The following is a 6,202-nucleotide window of genomic DNA, read 5'->3' on the forward strand; positions in this document are numbered from 1 at the left end:
ACAAACCACTTGGAGGATCCCGCAGGCGCCACTTTGGGTGATTAAATTATTCAAAGCATAAAGTAAAAAGAAGTGACTTAGAACTGCTGGGATGCTAGACCTTAAAGAGGTGAAGGTCTTGAAGAGATTAACCTCTTAACTCCCGCCTGAACCGAGAGGATCTTTTTCCTCACGTCATCAGATTTTTTTCTCCATCATTTTTTTGTTTGTATTCAACTCATTTTTGTAACTTTTTTGTAATTTTTTGTAATTTTTTGTCACATTTTTGTCATTTTTTTGTCACATTTTTGTCACATTTTTGTCATTTTTTCGTCATTTTTTATCACATTTTTGTCACATTTTTGTTAAATTTTTTTGTCACATTTTTGTCATTTTTTTGTCACATTTTTGTCATTTTTTTGTTGGGTGTTCAACTAATTGTGGCACTAGGTGTTTTATTTTAGAGTAAAATAGTTGCCCCCCCATTAAAAACTCTTTAAGTTAATTTAACTAAGTTTAGAAGTTTAGATAATTGTTTGCTTTTGCAATGTTTAAGGTTTCACTGTGTTTTATGTGACATGCAATACCCGGGTACACCAGCAGAGGGCGCTTGGTGCGTTTCGTATCAGTAGCTGGCGCTGTAGAAGAAGTCCTGCCAGTACGTGATATGAGAGAAACAGAGGCAGCAAGCTCCGTAGTAATTCATGTTGTACATGTTTTGCAGGTAAGCTGGTTGGAAAAGCGCACACATAAACAGTAGTAGAGTCTCTCCTGCACCTGTTAGATTAAGTTTTGTTTAGTTAGGAAGTGTTTTGTAAACTTTATTTTGTTTAAGACGAGTACCACACCAAGTTAGCATTTCTAAGATGGCGGACGTTGGTCCAACGGTTACCGCGGTGACCAAGCAAAATACCATTTAATACAGTATGAGGTTATGTTCGCGAAATAGGTACTCAGATGTGCGTACTAGTACTGTGCTAGGGGCAATTTGTGTGGTAGGGATTGCCAGGTTAACATTTTTTGTGTTTTGTTGCCACCATAAGCACATCAGTTATGTGTACGGCTAAGCTACTAGTGTACGTGTGCTAAGGCAGGAAAATGGAGTCACACAGTACAGTAGGTCAAGTTTCAAGTAATAATATGGTACAGTAGAACGGTAATGACAAAAGATACATACATGAATAAATAAGTGATTAAAGACATGATTAAAAGGTAATTCATACATGATTGAAAGGTAGTTAAAACAGTTTAAAAAGGTTTTTGCTCAGTCATTTAGAATATTGTAAAATTGTTCAACTCCAGACGTGAAGTATTGTTTTGTAAGAAGTCCTGCCAGTACGTGATATGAGAGAAACAGAGGCAGCAAGCTCCGTAGTAATTCATGTTGTACATGTTTTGCAGCTTGTGCCAACGGAAATAAATATGTTGCACCAAGACGGAGTTGGCCCATCTTTCAAAAGTGTAACATAATATTTGTAACTTTTTTGTCATTCTTTGTAATCTTTTGTCACATTTTTGTCATTTTTTCGTAATTTTTTTTATCACATTTTAAAAATATCTCCATGAATCAGCAACACTCTGGATAACTAGGAAATGAGGCCCTATGTCAAAAATCCTGAAATATCCCTTTAACCGTATTTATAAATGTTTTACAGGTGAGCTGGCTGGTAAGACGCACATTAAACAGTAGTAAAGTTTCTCCAGTACCTTTTAACCCCTTAACTCCCACCTGAACCGAGCACATGTTCTCCAGCTTTACCCCAATCCAAAAGCTTCTGGAAAAAAGGTGTGAAAATAGCGACAAAACTGAGACGAAAACAAGGATGAAAATGTGAATAAAGTGAGAGAAAATTGACAAAAAAGTGACAAAAAATGTAAAAAAAAAAAAAAAGACAAAAATTGAGAAAAATTTGACAAAAAAGTGAGAAAAAATTGATGAAAAATTGAAAAAAAAATGGACCAAAAAAATCGAAAAAGTGATGAAAAAAAATCTGATGACGTGAGGAAAAAGATCAATTTAGTTTTGTAGATCTTAGCTTTCAAATGAGGCGTTACACTGGCCTACAGGATTTGGGTAAAGCTGAACTGGAGAAAATGCTCTCGGTTCAGGTGGGAGAGGTTAAGAGGTTAAAGTAAGTTTTGTCAAGCTAGAAAGCGTTTTGTCAATATTATTTGTTTAAAAAAGAGTTGACGTTTCTAAGATGGCGGACGTTGGTCCATTGGTAACCGTGGAGACCAAGAAAAATACTGTTTTATTCTGTACAAGGTGTTCACGTCATAAGTGCACAGAGATACTTGAGAGCATTGTACTAAAGGCAATTCATGTCATAAGGACTTTCCAAACTATAGTGTTTTACAGCTTTTGCCACCCAAACTTACATTTTACTGATTGTTTTTCGCCACTGAAGAGTATTATGTCTCTCTAATGGATAACATGGTTCAGACCTGGTTCTGTTTAGGACCCTGGGCAGGTGCTGGTGGACCTATGGAGACGGCACACACTCTCTGTTTGGACCACGGGCCTAATTACAGAGCAGCAGATGGTTTACACTCCGATATAATGAGGCGGAGTGGACGGAGAGACAGCTGTGCCGCGGGACAGTCCCACAGAGAGGACACGCTCCGGACAGGTGAGGAAACTGGGACACGCCTCGAGGAAAAGCAATTTGCGACGAGCCTGCGATGCGGAGGTTTTATAATGCCTGAACCAAATGCATTCTGTCCTCTTTGGCCATTATATAGGTCTGTGTGACACCTCATTTGAAAGCTAAGACCCACAAAAGTGATCTTTTTCCTCGCGTTGTTGCTGCGTTGTGTCACCTTTTTTATGGTTTTCTTTTCTTCTTTTTTTGGTCACATTTTTGTAATTTTTTTGGTTGAGTTTTTGTCACATTTGTTTTGAATTTTTGTCATTTTTTTGTTGAATTTTTGTCACTTTTTGGTTGAGTTTTTGTCACATTTTTGTTGAATTTTTGTCACATTTTTGTTGAATTTTTGTCACTTTTTGGTTTATTTTTTGTCATATTTTGATTGAGTTTTTGTCACATTTTTGTTGAGTTTTTGTCACATTTTTGTTTAATTTTTGTCATTTTTTTGTTTAATTTTTGTCAGTTTTTGGTTGAGTTTTTGTCACATTTTTGTTAAATTTTTGTCATTTTTTGTTGAATTTTGTCACATTTTTGTTGATTTTTTGTTGAATTTTTGTTGAATTTTTGTCACATTTTTGTTTAATTTTTGTCATTTTTTTGTTTAATTTTTGTCCGTTTTTTGTTGAGTTTTTGTCACATTTTTGTTGAATTTTTGTCATTTTTTTGTTTAATTTTTGTCACATTTTTGTTGAATTTTTGTCATTTTTATGTTGAATTTTTGTTTAATTTTTGTTTAATTTTTGTCACTTTTTGGTTGAGTTTTTGTCACATTTTTGTTTAATTTTGTCATTTTTTTGATGCGTTTACATCCTTGTTTTTCTGTGGCTGTTTTGGTGCTTTTTTTCCCAAGAACCTTTTTGATTAGGGTAAAGCCAAACTGGAGAAAATGGGATCAGTTCAGGTGGGAGTTAAGAGGTTAAGAAAAGGAAATCAGGAAGAGCTACTGCACGAACTAAAACAATTTAAAATAAGAATATATTTCAACACCAAATAGAGTCAGGAAATATGGTTGTTAATCTCATTGGGACTTTCCTGGTTAAATGAAGGTTTAAAACAGGGGTAGGCAACGTCAGGCCCGAGGGCCAAATCCGGCCCTCTAGCATAGAACCTCTGGCCCTCAGAATGTTTTGAATGGTTTCGAAGATTACATTAACCTCTTAACTCCCACCTGAACGGATCCCATTTTCTCCAGTTTGGCTTTACCCTAATCAAAAAGCTTCTTGGGGAAAAAGCACCAAAAATGTGACAGAAATTCAACAAAAATGTGACAAAAATTCAACAAAAATTCAACAAAAATGGGGGAAAAATGGGGGAAAAAAAGAAAAACAAAACAAAATGTGACACAACACAGCAACAATGCGAGGAAAAAGGTCAGTTTTGTGGGTCTTGCATTTGGTTTAGGCGGGTGGTAAGAGGTTAATACACAAGTCAGAGGTCTGTTAGAGGACTCTAAAAATGTGCAAAATACAGTCAACTCTTTCCAAATTTCAAAACAGAACGGCCAATTAGGTCATCTATAGGGCTGAACCTGAACAATCCTTTTTCCAACACCGATACGCAAATAGTTATCGTCTAGAAGCAGAAAACATTTAAACATTTACATTATCAGGTTAATCCCTAATGTCAATAAATGTGGGGAAAATGGGGTATCATTTGTGGGGAAATGGGGCAAAAATTTTGAATAAATTGGGGAAAATGGGGAGAAATAGGGAAAATATTAGTAAAACAAAAATTGGCAAAAAGGGAAAAAAAAATATATAGATAAAAAGAAAAAAAAATATTTGGGCAAAAAAATGGGGAAATTTTTTATTTTTTATTTTTTAGCTGAAACAACCAGAGGCAACACCACCAACACCATAGACACCAGTAAAACCTAAACTCTTTCCCCCTGTACCAGACTGGTATCGTTTAACGGTATCAGCTCTACTCATGTACAAACAACGCTGGCATTTGTAGAAAATGGTGCTTTACTGTTAGCTGAATTTTGCAGGTCCGGCCCTTGGTCTTTTTACAATGATGTAAATCGTCCCTCCGCCAAGCACACCTGTATCATGGAAACACATTTTATGGAGGTATTTTTCAAACGCTAATTTGGAGAGGTCATTTCACAGAAAGGAGTATCAAAATAGCCTATTTCCAGAGGTTTCTAGAACACCCTGAATTACGTAAGTGCTTAGGCAGCTTCGTCTGGACACAATGAAGGTTTTAGTTGCATCACAATGGATTTTAAAGACAAGCAACTCTCTTTGCGTCACTATAAAACTCAGATGTCCCTCACGATTTATACAAAACAACACAATAAATTTAAAGAGGGGGTATTCTGCTTTTTTCACTCACATAGCACCAGTCTATATCACACTACAATGATGAGCAAACCTTCTGCTGGTCTGTAAATGCAGTAAATTAGAATAACTGCCTTGTATAAAATGTCTCTCTCAAAATGGCTGTAGTGAATGTCTTGAAACAACACTTCAGGCATGTTTTTAATGAGGGAATGACATAATAACATGATGTAAAGCTTGAAAAAGTCGAATTTGCATAATACCCCGCCTTTAAAGTACTTTATTAAATTGAGAGGTGAGTTTAAATCTATCATGGACAATTTTACATTCAGAAAAAGTTTGAAGAGGTTTTTTTAAGGGAAATCCATGACTAAAAGGTAGTGTTTTCTGCCACTATTGTGTCTGTAATGATCTGTTTCGCTCGCGCTGGCTCTGATACAGTCCAGCGGAGAAGGTTGTCCTGTTAGGGATGTAATAAATGTACAAATCAATGCATCAAAGTCCAGTCCAAACCAAAGCGCGGCTGTCTGAAGCGAGTCCCATTATCTGCCTTTGTGCTGTGCGGACTCCTCATTTATTAGCATCAATATTTCACACTTTGAAGCACCTCTAACGGCGAAACATCCCGCTAACAAACTGAAGAGACGGGGGAGAAAGATGTAACGACTCCCCTTATTATTTTGCACTTTTTTTGATCGATCCGAACGCAGACAGAAAGACGGCGAAGGTGTTGGAGTTTGGGGAGTCGGTGTTTTGCTCCCACCTGAACGGATCCCATTTTCTCCAGTTTGGCTTTACCCTAATCAAAAAGCTTCTTGGGGAAAAAGCACCAAAAATGTGACAAAAATTCAACAAAAATGTGACAAAAACTCAACAAAAATGTGACAAAAATTCAACAAAAATGTGACAAAAACTCAACAAAAATGTGACAAAAATTCAACAAAAATGGGACAAAATCTCAACAAAAATGTGACAAAAATTAAACAAAAATGGGACAAAAATGGGAAAAAAAGGAGAATAATTTGACAAAAAAGTGAGAAAAATTTGACGAAAAATTGAGGGAAAAATGGATGAAAAAGTGACAGAAAATGTACAAAAAAGTGATAAGAATTTGACAAAAAAATGCTAATAATTTGACGAAAAGGTGACAAAAAATGTACAAAAAATGGACAAAAATGGACAAAAATTTGACAAAAAAGTTAGAAAAATTTGACGAAAAATGGAGGAAAAAATGGACGAAAAAGTGATAAGAATTTGACAAAAAAATGCAAATAATTTGAGGAAAAAGTGACA

The sequence above is a fragment of the Gobius niger genome (genome assembly GCF_951799975.1).
Source record: "Gobius niger genome assembly, chromosome: 7".
In the NCBI taxonomy this organism is placed as follows: Eukaryota; Metazoa; Chordata; class Actinopteri; order Gobiiformes; family Gobiidae; genus Gobius; species Gobius niger.